Source organism: Schistocerca gregaria, chromosome 3 (genome assembly GCF_023897955.1).
Source record: "Schistocerca gregaria isolate iqSchGreg1 chromosome 3, iqSchGreg1.2, whole genome shotgun sequence".
Classification (NCBI taxonomy): domain Eukaryota; kingdom Metazoa; phylum Arthropoda; class Insecta; order Orthoptera; family Acrididae; genus Schistocerca; species Schistocerca gregaria.
In genome coordinates, this window is record NC_064922.1 from 359,636,282 (window position 1) to 359,650,673 (window position 14,392).

The window sequence follows — 14,392 nt, forward strand, 5'->3', positions numbered from 1 at the left end:
GTCCTCCAGTCACCTATACTGTGTCACAGTCACATTCATGCCCGTCGACGAAACCCAATCTGTGTATGGTAACTCTAGACCTGGAGTAGCTGTTCCGATCCTGTCTAGGCAGGACCAAATCTTCCTTCATAGTTCAGACCCTGACGTCTGGTCTTCATAACCATTACAATAGAAACTTCTGCTCCAATTCCACGTCTTGTGCCATGTCCTCTCCAGGAGAAAGTGATGATGTTGCAACAGGTCTTCTGACACAGACCTGGAGGACTCGTCAGTACGTCAAGTTATGAAATTATGGTTTTGGTGGACTGATGAGCTCTTTAACGCCGTATGACCTGAAGATGTCTGCAAAGTTCAATTGCAACTAGTTTCTGTATTTAAAGAACGGGTATCGATCTAAACAATGTTGAAGAAGTTTATTAGTGCAATCTAATCAGTTAAAATTTCATGATGATACTGTCATCGAAGACCTGCATCGTAGTGGCCATCCGTGATCATTAATACGAGCTGATAACAACTGTCTACAAATTGTTATGCACAAAAACAAATTTATGAACTACATAAAAAATGTACAGGACATAATACGAAATATCTTGTAATAAATGAATGTTAATGGGGTTTTGTTAAAAATATTCAATCAAAACGAAGATAGCAGTTAATGAGAAAAACTATAGCGGTAGAAAAGACTGAAAAAAAAACACGATAGAAATTTTATAAAACTTAGCACTGCCAACCCTATTATACATGAGCGAAGCGTGGGCATAAGATAGAAGACAAAGTAAATAAATACAGAGCACAGAAGTGAAATTTATTAGAGCGGCAAAGGGATGGAAAAGAATAGATGAAACACGGAATGTATTCGAAAGGAGTTGAAAATTTGGACTCTGAAAGAAAAACTGGACGAAAACAAAAGGAAATGGAATGAATATCTCAAAAGAATCGATCAACGGATACTAGAACGTCAGATGAAATTTAAATCAAAAGGGAAGGGAGATAATGGCAGACTGAGGAACTGGGAACTGAAACAGACAGCAATTGGTCTAATATGGCAAGAGGAGGAGGAGAAGAAGAAGAAGAATGTACTCTAAAGGAAGCAACTGGGAGGGCCATGTCACATTAGATAATACACTAATGTATCCACGTAACTCAACCTGACTTTTAGGCATCCTTTCAGAACAACCTCTCCAGCACTACGGTAAACGATAAAAGGCAGCACTGGAGCACGTGGATTGATGGGATCGGGTTCTCTTCACCGACGAATGCGAAATTTTTCTGGTGCCTGAGGATCGTCAAGAGACTGTGGAGGCCGTGTGGCAGCAATGTACGTCTCGGGCATGGCAGTCTCATGAGTTCGACAGGGTCACTCACATTTTGGACCCTTGCTATGTACGGAAATCTGAAGCTTCTCACAGGTGTGTAGGATTATTTGAGGGCCGGTCAGGATCTTCCCACCCACTGTCTATCTGCACAGTCACCATTTCGGAGACTGGTTGGTCTTTCAACACTATATAATGCACAAACACACCTTGCTCACCTCATTAATACTTTTCTCCAGGCGGCAGGAGCTAACATGAACGCTATTGGTCATGGTTGATGGGTCAAATTGAATTAGTGGAGGAAGCCGCCTCATGCTGTGTGACGTCAGGAACAAGAGTGTTACACCATGGGTAGCAAGGTCTCCAACTTCTTGTGATGCAGTGATTCACATTCTTGACATTCTAACTGGTATACAGGGTGGTCCATTGATAGTGACCGGGCCAAATAAGCATCAAACGAAAAAACTACAAAGAACGAAACTCATCTAGCTTGAGGGGGGGAAACCAGATGGCGCTATGGTTGGCCCGCTAGATGGCGCTGCCATAGGTCAAACGGATATCAACGGCGTTTTTTGAATAGGAACCCCAATTTTTATTGCATATTCGTGTAGTACGTAAAGAAATATGAATGTTTTACTTGGACCACTTTTTTCGCTTTGTGATAGATGGCACTGTAATAGTCACAAACGTATAAGTACGTGTTATCACGTAACATTTCGCCAGTGCGGACGCTATTTGCTTCGTGATACATTACCCGTGTTAAAATGGACCGCTTATCAATTGGGGAAATGGTCGATATCGTGTTGATGTATGGCTATTGTGATCAAAATGCCCAACGGGCGTGTGCTATGTATGCTGCTCGATATCCTGGACGACATCATCCAAGTGTCTGGACGTTCGCCGAATAGTTACGTTATTGAAGGAAACAGGAAGTGTTCAGCCACATGTGAAACGTCAAACACGACCTGCAACAAATTATGATGCCCAAGTAGGTGCTTTAGCTGCTGTCGCGGCTAATCCACACATCAATAGCAGAAAAATTGCGCGAGAATCGGGAATCTCAAAAACGTCGGTGTTGAGAATGCCACATCAACATCGATTGCACACGTACCATATTTCTGTGCGCCAGGAATTGCATGGCGACGACACTGAACGTCGTGTACAGTTCTGTCACTGGGCACAAGAGAAATTACGGGACGATGAGAGATTTTTTGCACGGGTTCTATTTAGCGACGAAGCGTCATTCACCAACAGCGGTAACGTAAACCGGCGTAATATGCACTATTGGGAAACGGAAAATCTACGATGGCTGCGACAAGTGGAACGTCAGCGACCTTTGCGGGTTAATATATAGTACGGCATTATGGGGGAAAGGATAATTGGTCCCCATTTTATCGACGGCAATCTAAATGGTGCAATGTATACTGATTTCCTATGAAATGTTCTACCGATGTTACTACAAGATGTTTCACTGCATGACAGAATGGCGATGTACTTCCAACATGATGGATGCCCGGCACGTAGCTCGCGTGCTGTTGAAGCGGTGTTGAACAGCATATTTCATGACAGGTAAATTGGTCATGGGCCGCACATTCACCGGATCTGACGTCCCCGGATTTCTTTCAGTGGGGTAAGTTGAAGGATGTTGGCTATTGTGATCCACCGACAACGCCTGACAACATGCGTCAGCGCATTGTGAATGCATGTGCGAACATTACGGAAGGCGAACTACTCCCTGTTGAGAGGAACGTCGTTATACGTGTTGCCAAATGCATTGAGGTAGACGGCCATCATTTTGAGCATTTATTGCATTAATGTGGTATTTACAGGTAATCACGCTGTAACGGCATGCGTTCTCAGAAATTGTAAGTTCACAAAGATACATGTATCACATTGGAACAACCGAAATAAAATGTTCAAACATACCTTCGTTTTGTATTTTAATTTATAAAATCCACCTGTTACCAAAAGTTCGTCTAAAATTGTGAGCCATATGTTTGTGACTATTACAGCGCCATCTACCACAAAGCGAAAAATTGGTCCAACTAAAACATTCATATTTTTTACGTACTAAACGAATATGTAATAAAAACTGTGGGTTCCTATTTAAAAAAAAACCGCAGTTGATATCCGTTTGAACTGTGGCAGCGCCATCTAACGGCCAACCATAGCGCCATTTTGTTTCCCCCTTCAAGCTAAACAAGTTTCGTTCTTTGTAGTTTTTTCGTTTGACCTTTATTTCATGAGATTTTTTTGCCCTGTCACGATCAATGGACCACCCTGTATACCTGCTCCTTGGTATTTATCTATTGTTGTTTGTGAATGCGACGGGAGTGAATTTCTTGTTCTGCAAGCAATGTGTAATCCTTGTTTCTTTATTATATTCGCTGTTCTGTGGGCTGATTTGTGATGATGATTACGTGTTTGAAGAGACTAAACTACTGGGGCATCAGTCTCTCCATTTCATGCCCCCCCCCCCCCCCCTTCCACAACCACTCGTAACACTGAAAGTAGAAGAATATTATAGTTTAGTATAAAATCTGCTGTTTCCTCATCCACAAGCATCTGAGGTAATACGGTAGGCAAGTGCAGAGAGTGGTGCAGATCGGCCAGCAGGGTGCACTGAACGAGAACAAGCGCTGTCGTCAGTAGACTACCGCAGCTGCAGTGAGGAGGATCATTCGAGGCAGAAGGAACTCGTGGGTGAGACACGTGTGGCCAATGCGTAGTCAGCACAACACAACGGCATCTTTTCGATACGCCTGTAAAGATGTATGCCACATCTTAGTGAACCCCTTAATCGCTCTTATCTTGTTTCGGGTCGTTGTATCCTGCCATTCCATCTCCCAGAGCATCAAAATATTTCCTCTAACTCGTAATCGTAAGTCTATGTCCGGTATTCGGATGTCAAGTTAATCTACTGCAGTGGCGTCCTTAGCTAGACGGTCGACAAGTTCATTTCCTGGAATGTCTACGTGGCTCGGTTTCCAGATGAAGGTCACTGTCATTTCAGAGCTGTAGAGATCAGCCAGTAGGTCCTGGATGGACGTGACGAAAATATTTTTGGGTCAGCACAGGGCTATGTCTTTTAAACAACTCATGAAGTCGTTACAGCCAGAAAGTTCGTCGTGGCAAGGGATTTGAGGTAATGCAAAGCCTGAGATATGGCAACCAACGTGCAGTGTATACACTGCAGGTACTCGGCAGTGTTACCTTGCATGTGCAAAAGCGTAACCAACACTGTCGTCGATTTTCGATCCATCTTTATAGAAGTACACCGAATTAAATAACCGTGGAGGATCGAGCGAAACAGATGTCTGGGAAGGGTAAGATCAACGTCCTCCTTGGGGCCACAAAATTGATCAATGCTATGGGACAGGGTACAGACCACGGGGGTTGTCGAGAGGGTGCTCTAGGAACACAGGCTAAGGGAGGCTGTTGGAGGTTCTTCAATAGAGTATCGACTAGGATCCCAGTTCGTCTACCCCGACTTGGGCGGTGCGCAAACAAATTTTGGTTGTGGAACAAGGTTCAGTGACATGGGAGACTAGGCATTTCACAGAATGGGGTGCGTCATTAGCCAGAAGCTGCTGTTATCTAACCCACAGCTGTGGGACACCTGCTTCCGCGCGGAAGCTGTCAACTGGGTTCAAATGGCTCTGAGCACTGTGCGACAGTCGCCTATAACTTAGAACTAATTAAACCTAACTAACCTAAGGACATCACACACATCCATGCCCGAGGCAGGATTCGAAACTGCGACCGTAGCGGTCGCTCGGTTCCAGACTGTAGCGCCTAGAACCGCACGGCCACTCCGGCTGGGTTGTCAACTAGGCTCGTACGGAAGGTACCCGCTGCCAACCGCAGGCCAGTGTGGTAAACAGGGTATAGCAAGCTCAGTACGGACCGTGCTGCCGACCCATAGGCATCAATATATTGCGCATTGTGAAATCGCAGAAGAACTATGCGGTCCGCGCCCCAGGAGGAATTACTAAGTACACTTAGAGCATTTAAATTCTTGAGGCAAGTTGGCTTGAGCCGCCGGACATGTGGCAGCCAAATTAGCTTGTTGCCAAATAAAATATCAAAGAACTGAGAAGTTTCAACGGCTTAAAGTAACTGGTCACCAAGATAAATTTCTGGTTGCGGGTTCACAATCCAGAGTCCGCAAAAATATACAATAGTGATTTTGCATGAGAAAACTGATAGCCGTGTTTCAATGCCCGGTCATGTATTCTCCAGACAGTCCCCTAAAGATAGCGTTCAGCGGTGCACAGTGATGCAGAGGCATAGTAAAGGCAATGATCATCCACATATAATGACGGAGGGGCTGTGGGGCCCATTGCATTTAGATGCCATTGATGGCGATAGTGATCAGCGTTACCCTCAGGACTGATCCCTGAGGTAGTCCAGTTGCCTGTACGTATTGGTTGCTGAGAATCGAACCTATTCTGGTCCGAAAAACTCGGATACATAGGAAATTCTGGATAAAAACGGATAAACTGCCCCATAAACCCCATTCATGCAGTGTAGACAGGACGCGATGTCGCCAGGTGGTATCATATGCCTTCTATAGGTCAAAGAACACAGCAATCATATGTTGGCGATGTGCGAAAGCATTACGCACTGAGGATTCCTAACGAACCAGGTGATCTTTGGTGGACCGGAAAGCCCAAAAGCCACTTTGGAATCGTGAAATATGCCCTCCGGTTTCAAGGCACCACCAAAAGCTGAAGTGCTATGCCAATACGAAATAAGTAGCCAGTAAATGACGGAGATCGGTTAGGTAACTGTAACCGTTACAGTTCCGTTGAAGGAGCATTTGAGTCAGGTCTGAGAAAGTGGCGAATGGGAAAGGTGACTCTGATTACTTTGCTACCAGGTCGCAGTCCGCCTGATTGTATGGTATATCGTCAAGGTGCATAGATTAGACCTTTGCAGTGGTGGGGAGCGGAACAGATGATGCCTCAGAAAGTAGTTTATCTTTCTGCTTATCCTTATCCTTGTAAGACTTCGGTTTCTCTGACAATTGCCCCCATTTTATCTTCCGGGAGTGAAGAGAACCGCACTTTTCCCGCCGGCAGCCTGAGGCTACTGGTCTTTCTCTTGAGAGAAGGCACCTTAACTGGTGTTTACTTCCTGGCGACTCCTGGGGATGACTAGGCATCTCTGGCCGCACCGATGGTGTGAGAACCACCATCGCTACAGGGGCAGGGGGCATAGGAGCTGACACTCCCTTCCCCAACTGCGAGGAAGGCCCTGGAATACGACCAGGGCCAGGAGATGTCGTGTGAGGAGTGGACTGTGATACAACGGCTGCAAAGTTTGAGACTTTATCAGTCGGATGAACTCTTTCAAATTGTTTCTTTGAATCTTGGTAACACGGGCGGTGAAATGTTTTATACTCTTGAATTTTCTTCATCCTCTTAAACACTGAGCATTGCGTTGAACGTAGGGGGTGCGGTTTCGGACAGTTGACACGTTGAGGGGGTTGGTCACAAGTGTTGCCCTCGTTTTACGCCCCTCCATATGCCCCACAGTTAGCCTCAGCTGAACAGCTGGAGGACATGTGTCCGAACGCCAAAAACCTAGAACATCTCATCGGAGGAGAAAAATAATGCCTGACATCACACCTATAAACCATTACCTTAACCTTCTCAGGCAAAATGTTGCCTCAAAGACAAGGATAAAAGCCCCAGTGTCTGCTATTATCTGGATCCGGATAAATAATGGACTCCACGTGTCGCCAGATTAGCACACAGCTCTTCATCAGTTTGTGGCGTTAGTTCCCGATGGAAGATATCACCTTGAATTGTATTGAGCTTGTTATGAGGAGAAATGGTGACTGGTATAAAAATGGTTCAAATGGCTCTGAGCATTATGGGACTTAACATGGTCATCAGTCCCCTAGAACTTAGAACTACTTCAACCTGACTAACCTAAGGACATCACACAACACCCAGCCATCAAGAGGCAGAGAAAATTCCTGACCCCGCCGGGAATCGAACCCGGAAACCCTGGCGTGGGAAGGTGAATGGTATAGCTCCTATCTTTACACAGGCGTTAAGTGTCCGTGATTGGTTGGCAGGTCATGCTTTGATCAACAAAGCTCCATTTCTCACTTTTCTATTGCTACTACGTGCTCAAACCGATCTTCAATATTTTTAATGAAAACCAATGGCTTCGTTGTAGCGAAGGATCCTGAGTCAGTTCAGGAACATACCGAGAACTCGGAAAACTGTCTTTATCTGGCTCCCGTCTTAAGGCATGGCCAAAGACGGAAATGACGTAGGACTGCGAACCTCTGCATTAAAATCACTGTTCCGGATGTTGAGACAGTGTTGGTACCGCCGCCGTTAAGTTTGATTCGTTTGATTGCGTATCATTCGCCACGATGCCACTGACTCCGATCGGAGGTTCTCCCAGTGAGTGCCACCCCGCCAAAGGAACGGCCGCCTGGCACAGTAGCCGTTTCCGGAGTCCCGGTACCCTGAAGTTGACGGGCATCTACTTCTTGGCTGGCACGAGGACGTTACAGCTCAGGCATCGGCAGTGCGATACCTGCGTCGTCTAGGGGCTACCACCGATAGGGTACATGACAACCTCACCACGATGGACTAACTACCGTGCTGGATTTCGTGTGGAGAGATAGATCCACTTGATCGGAAGGTGCAAACTATAACAGCGCACAGTGTAGAGTTAATGCACCACTGTAAGGCATCCTTCCCCATACGGTCCGCACTTGCGTGAAATATTGGGAAAATGGAGATCAAACCCAAAACGGGAATCAGGATTTAAAAAGCCAAAAAAGGCTTTAAAAAACGAAAAGAGTGAAATCTTTGGAAGATCAAATTATAGTCAAAGCATCAGGGTAAAGTCGTAACCAAATAAAAGGACTCCTATTAATCGCCTCTTACGGCAGGGAAGGATGGGCCGCTGGTCTATTCTAGCTTCCGACACCGTAGAGGGATGTTTTGATTGTGCCGATATATTAAAGTGTACCATTTCTTTGTGATAGTCATGTCACGAATGTTATTTTTTTGCGTTTCTGTGTTTACTGTACTATCGGTGTTGTTAGTGCAGCTCTGCAGTGCGGAAGTTACTTTATTGCAATGTCATACACTATAGAAATGGGCAAAATTCACAGATACACGTCTGTGGCGAGTTAGTACCATAGTGAACGTTCTTCGATAAACAAATGATGCCCTGTTTCTTTCGAAGCGCACAATGACGAAGTAAAAATGATATTGAAAAAACCGTAGACGGACATTATTTCTGTTCTATACTACCGGCTGGTTAAAATTAAACACGTTGTAACGCGGAAAGTAATTACCGTACGAGTATCAAACTTGGTAGCATTAATGTCCAGAGGTTGGCGATGCATGATTTCCATGCATCACAGTGCCACCGACCAGTTCCAAATGTGGCCACCAGGTGACGTGATCAGCCGACGTGATTCATAGTCTCACACACCTCACCAGTCGCAGTGCACTTGCTAACGTGTCAACACGAGCTTGGACAATAGGAGCAGGGCATTATTGGTGAAGCTCTATTATCAAAACGTCTAGAATATCTCCGTCGGATTACGGAAGGGTCGTCCTTCTCCACCTGCTGCGCGGAGCATGATGAAGATGTTCGAATCAACTGGAGATCCGAGCGTCGCTCCCGGGAGAGGCTGACGACCGATTACACCACAGGTAGTTGTTGAAATCGCTGTTGCTATGGCAGACAACGCTGCGCGCAATTCCCGATCGTCAGGCAGTGCGTGTGCCGTGCCACGACAGTTGAACATCCCGTGGTCCACTGTACGGGAGGTGCTACGAACCATTCTCAAATTGTATCCGCACACGATCCTTATCATACTGCAGCTTGCACAACAGGACACACAACGACGTGTTGACTTCGCTCTCCACTTTCTCGCCAGGGTTGACGATAGCTGGCCCTGGACCATCGTATAGACAGGCGATGCTCATTTCCATCCGACGGTTGAGGTGAACACACAGAATTTCCGAGGGTGGGGATCTTCACCTCCAGTCACTGTGCGTGAAGTCCCTCTGAATGGTTGGCGCTCAAGTACCACAGACGCGCTGTGTGACTGGCCAGCGTTACTGAGATATGCTTCGACAGCATGTCACACCCGCCCTACAGGAGAGAGAGACTCACCTAAGTCAACAGTTTTCATACAATATGGGGCCTCACCGCACATTGCTCGTGAAGTTCACCTGCTTCTCCGAAACACATTTGGAAACGATCGAATTATCAGCCGATCGTTTCCAAACGCTTGGCCGGCACGATCACCTGACCTCACTCCCTGTGATTTCTGGTTGTGGGGTTACCTGAAGGTCAGGGTTTCCCAGTGGAACATTCACAAATGTACTGATCTGAAGCACAGCATTTCAAGAGAGGTAGCCAGCATATCTACGAACATGCTTCGTTCTGCTGTGCAGAATGCAATCCTGCGCTTTCAGGCTCTTCTGGACACTAAATGGGCTCCATATTGAGTGCCTTTTGTAGCAGTGATGGTACCGGTATGTAATGGTATGATGTACCGTAGCAGCGTATTAAAAAGTGTTTCAGTTGAATTGATTCTGCATTATTTCTCTTCCCCACGTCCTTGACATTAATGCTACCGAGTTTGGTCCTAGTACGGTTATTAGTTTCCGTGTTGTAATGTGTTAAACAGGGAAAGTTTAATTATAACCACCCGTTATATTGAAAAGATCGTTCACGGACCGTCTCTGTTTTGCTAAGACTAGCCACTAAGACTACTATGAAATTCTTCTTAACTGTTGTGAGTGGAAAAGTACGTCTGAAGAAACGGAAGAGACGCCAGTTGGATGTTGGTCGACAGTTTGAATCTGTGGCGCGGAGCAATAAAAAGGGTGAGCCGTAAAGTGCCTGCGATCGTCCGTACTGCGGGTTGCAGTCTGAACGCTGGCAGGAGCAGCGGGCTCCTCCGGGCCTCGTAAGGCCTGCACTTTATGCCCAAGGAGCTCAGAATACGGCGCGTCTCTGAAGTATAGCTGTGTCGCCCGGGTCCTTGGGAACTGGAGAATGAATTAGACTGACAGCGGCACCGATGTCCGAGCTGTATCAGAAGAAAAACGATGAACTGTATTCTTCTTGAACAAAATTGTCCCCTTCATAATAACTATCTTCGATAGAAACACAGCAAAGGAATCTTCGTTTCTAGTCCTCGTAGGTGTTCTGGAAGGATTCTGCTGGACTAGTTTTAGCTAGTCTCTTACGCTCTTCTAGACATTATGCAAAATACTGTGGCAATCCCCGAGGGCTATCTCAGGAGAATAATCTTTATGTGTACGAACGCCAGTCACGGTGACCTTTTTTTTATTTTTTCCCCAAAGGAAGTCATTTCCCTGTCAAAGCTATTTTTCATTTTGAAATTATTATATTAAATTATTATTTCACCACCTTTCGGCGTTTTCAAGCTAAATCACAATTGAAGTTGTTAGGTACAGAGAATGATGCATTACACACATTGGTGTGGGGAAAGGAGCACTGATCGGATTAAAGAGCGTATAGAGGATGTAGTCTTTCGCCCTTACTGTTCAAGCTATACATCGAACAGGAAATGACAGAAATAAAAGAAAGATTCAGGGTGAAAGCATACCAATGATAAATTCCACTGATGATATTGTCGCAGAAGAAGCTGAGTAGCGTAGTCACCGTAATGTAGTGGTAATGATACTAGACTTGCATAGAGGGTCGAAAGTTCAAAACTCGCCTGAACTGCAAAATTTTAATTTCATTATTCGGTTCGAGTACATTCTCGAAGTATCCACAAATGTCAAGAATCATTGTACTGGATTGTTCTGTGACATATTTTCAGGGTGGTCCATTGATCGTGAGCGGCCAAATATCTCACGAAATAAGCGTGAAACGAAAAAACTACAAAGAACGAAACTTGTCTAGCTTGAAGGGAGAAACCAGATGGAGCTATGGTTGGCCCCACTAAATGGCGCTGCCATAGGTCAAACGGATATCAACACCTTATTTTAAAATAGGAACCCCAATTTTTTATTACATATTCGTGTAGTACGTAGAGAAATATGAATGTTTTAGTTGGATCACTCTTTTCGCTTTGTGATAGATGGCGCTGTAATAGTCAGAAACGTATGGCTCACAATTCTAGACGAACAGCTGGTAACATGTAGTTTTTTTTAAAATTAAAATACAGAACGTAGGTACGTTTGAACATTTTGTTTCGGTTGTTCCAGTGTGATACATGTCCCTTTGTGAACTTATCATTTCTGAGAACGCATGCTGTTGCGACGTGATTACCTTTAAATACCACATTAATGTAATAAATGCTCAAAATGATGGCCGTCAACCTCAATGCATTTGGCAATACGTGTAACGACATTCCTCTCAACAACGAGTAGTTCGCTTTCCGTAATGTTCGCACATGCATTGAAAATGCGCTGACGCATGTTGTCAGGCGTTGTTGGTGGATCACGATAGCAATTATCCTCCAACTTTCCCCACAGAAACAAATCCGGTGACGTCAGATCCGGTATGGTGCTTAGACGACCAATCCACCTGTCATGAAATATGCTGTTCAATACCGCTTCAACAGCACGCTAGCTATGTGCTGGACATCCATCATGTTGGAAGTACATCGCCATTCTGTCATGCAGTGAATCATCTTGTAGTAACGTCGGTAGAACATTACGTAGGAAATCAGCATATCTTGAACCATTTAGATTGACATTGATAAAATGAGGACCAATTATCCTTCCTCCCATAATGCCGCACCATAAATTAACCCGCCAAGGTCGCTGATGTTCCACTTGTCGCAGCCATCGAGGATTTCCCGTTGCCCAATAGTGCATATTATGCTGGTTTACGTTACCGTTGTTGGTGAATTACCCTTAGTGGCTAAATAGAACGCGTGCAAAAAATCTTTTATCGTCCAGTAATTTCTCTTGTGCCCGGTGGCAGAACTGTACACGACGTTCAAAGACGCCGCCCTGCAGTTTCTGGTGCTTAGAAATATGGTACAAGCGCAATCGATGTTGATGTGGCATTCTCAACTCCGACGTTTTTGAGATTCCCGATTCTCACGCAATTTGTCTGCTACTGATGTGCCGATTAGCCACGACAGCAACTAAAACACCTACTTGGGCATTACCATTTGTTGAAGTTCGTGGCTGACGTTTCACACGTGGCTGAACACTTCCCTTTTCCTTAAATAACGTAACTATACGGCGAACGGTCCGGACACTTGAATGCTGTCGTCCAGGATACCGAGCAACATACATAGCACACGCCCGTTGGGCATTTTGATCACAATAGCCATACATCAACACGATATCGATCTTTTCTGCACTTGGTAAACGGTTCGTTTTAACATGGGTAACGTATCACGAAGCAAATAGCGTCCGCACTGGCGGAATGTTACGTGATGCCACGTACTTATACGTTTGTGACTATTACAGTGCCATCTATCACAAAGCGAAAAAAGTGGTCCAACTAAAACATTTATATTTCTTTACGTACTACACGAATATGTAATAAAAAATGAGGGTTCCTATTTAGAAAAACGCAGTTGATATCCGTTTGACCTATGGCAGCCGCATCTAGCGGGCCAACCTTAGCGCCATCTGGTTTCCCCCTTCATGCTAGACGAGTTTCGTTCTTTGTAATTTTTTCGTTTGACGTTTATTTCGTGAGATATTTGGCTCGGTCACTATCAATGGACCACCCTTATATACCGTATGTGTTCTGGCCGGAGGCAGTTTTCTCCGCGCTCTTGTATGTGCAAGTTCTGAATAAACCTACGTTAAGTAAAGTTAGTGTTCGTCATTCAACTACTTACAACTTCTTCTACCGTCTAATTAATAACGAATATGGACAAAGTAAATCGTAGAAAGTAATGAGAAGTAGCACAAATGAAAACAGCGAGAAACTTATTTGATTTTGAGATCACGAAGTAGAATGCGTCAACGACCTCTGGAATCCAAGCAGCAAAATAACCCATGAGCAACAGAAAATGATTGACATTAATAGCAGACTTGGCAAAAAGGGCATCCATGGCCAAGAGAAGTTGAAATTCTGATGAGTAAACAACGTACGTATGTCGCTTATGACTTCCCGTTTTAAAAATTTGTGTCACTCCAGAGAAAATGAAAATGTTTAAAGTTCACCTTCACTACCAGTTCAAAAGCGATAAGACGATAAATAATTGGTAATTCTTCACGAAGAAAACAAACACTGTGCCTCGTTGTATTATCTAACCTTGAAAAGTACTGCTGCGTGGAGAGCTTGTTCCGCCGTATGACCACTTTCATTGTCTACGTCGCGTCCGCATCAATCTCCCGGTTATCCAGTTTGCCGGTCATCACTTCCTGGGTATGTGACGTTTGGCAAGCCAGTAAAACGGAACGTATTTAAACGCTTAGCAATAAAAGGAACTTCTGCTTTTCCTTCTTTTATCACTCAGCAACGGATACCATTTTTATGTACCACTTTTAAATAAATAAATAAATAAATAAAACCAAAAATAGTCATTGTGGACCGCATGGCAGGACACCTGGTGGTGGTGTGGTACATAACGCAAGTGCATGCAGTGCCTGGTCGCACACGTATCTCTTCTCCTCACTCTTTCAGTGACTTCTGATGACATGTTTGATTGACAGTACATGAGGAAACAAATTCTTTGCTACCGAAACATCGACTGTCAGAAAACTAATGAGTATCGATTTTTGGTGCCGTTGTGTCACTTCGGACTTTGATTTTTTGTCGCCGGAGAGCACTAAAAATCTATGATTTGTCATCAGCGATAACGTGACTGAAGAATCCTGGTTGCTTTTGAAAGCGGTCCAGAAGCTCACGATTCTTGTAGTACTGGCCAAGACGTTGGTAATTTTTTTTTTTTTTTTTTTGGTAATATAACGCGGTCGAAACCGGCAGCGGATTTTCAAAGTGCATGCATCAGCGTTCGATTAGCTTTGGCACTGCAAATAAAAGTTATATTACTTAATATTCGTCACTTTGACAGAGAGCAATTCCCACTAAAAGTTTCTCTGCTTTCCTATTTTCTATTTCAAAACCTGCCT

At 44.6% G+C, this 14,392-nt stretch overlaps 1 protein-coding gene across 1 annotated transcript in view; it reads right to left on the reverse strand.

Annotated features, from left to right (window-relative positions):
• The window catches only part of LOC126354052 (anoctamin-7-like), a 725,127-nt gene that overhangs the window by 343,251 nt on the left and 367,484 nt on the right, over window positions 1-14,392 (reverse strand). The gene's annotated exons all lie outside the window — the stretch shown is intronic.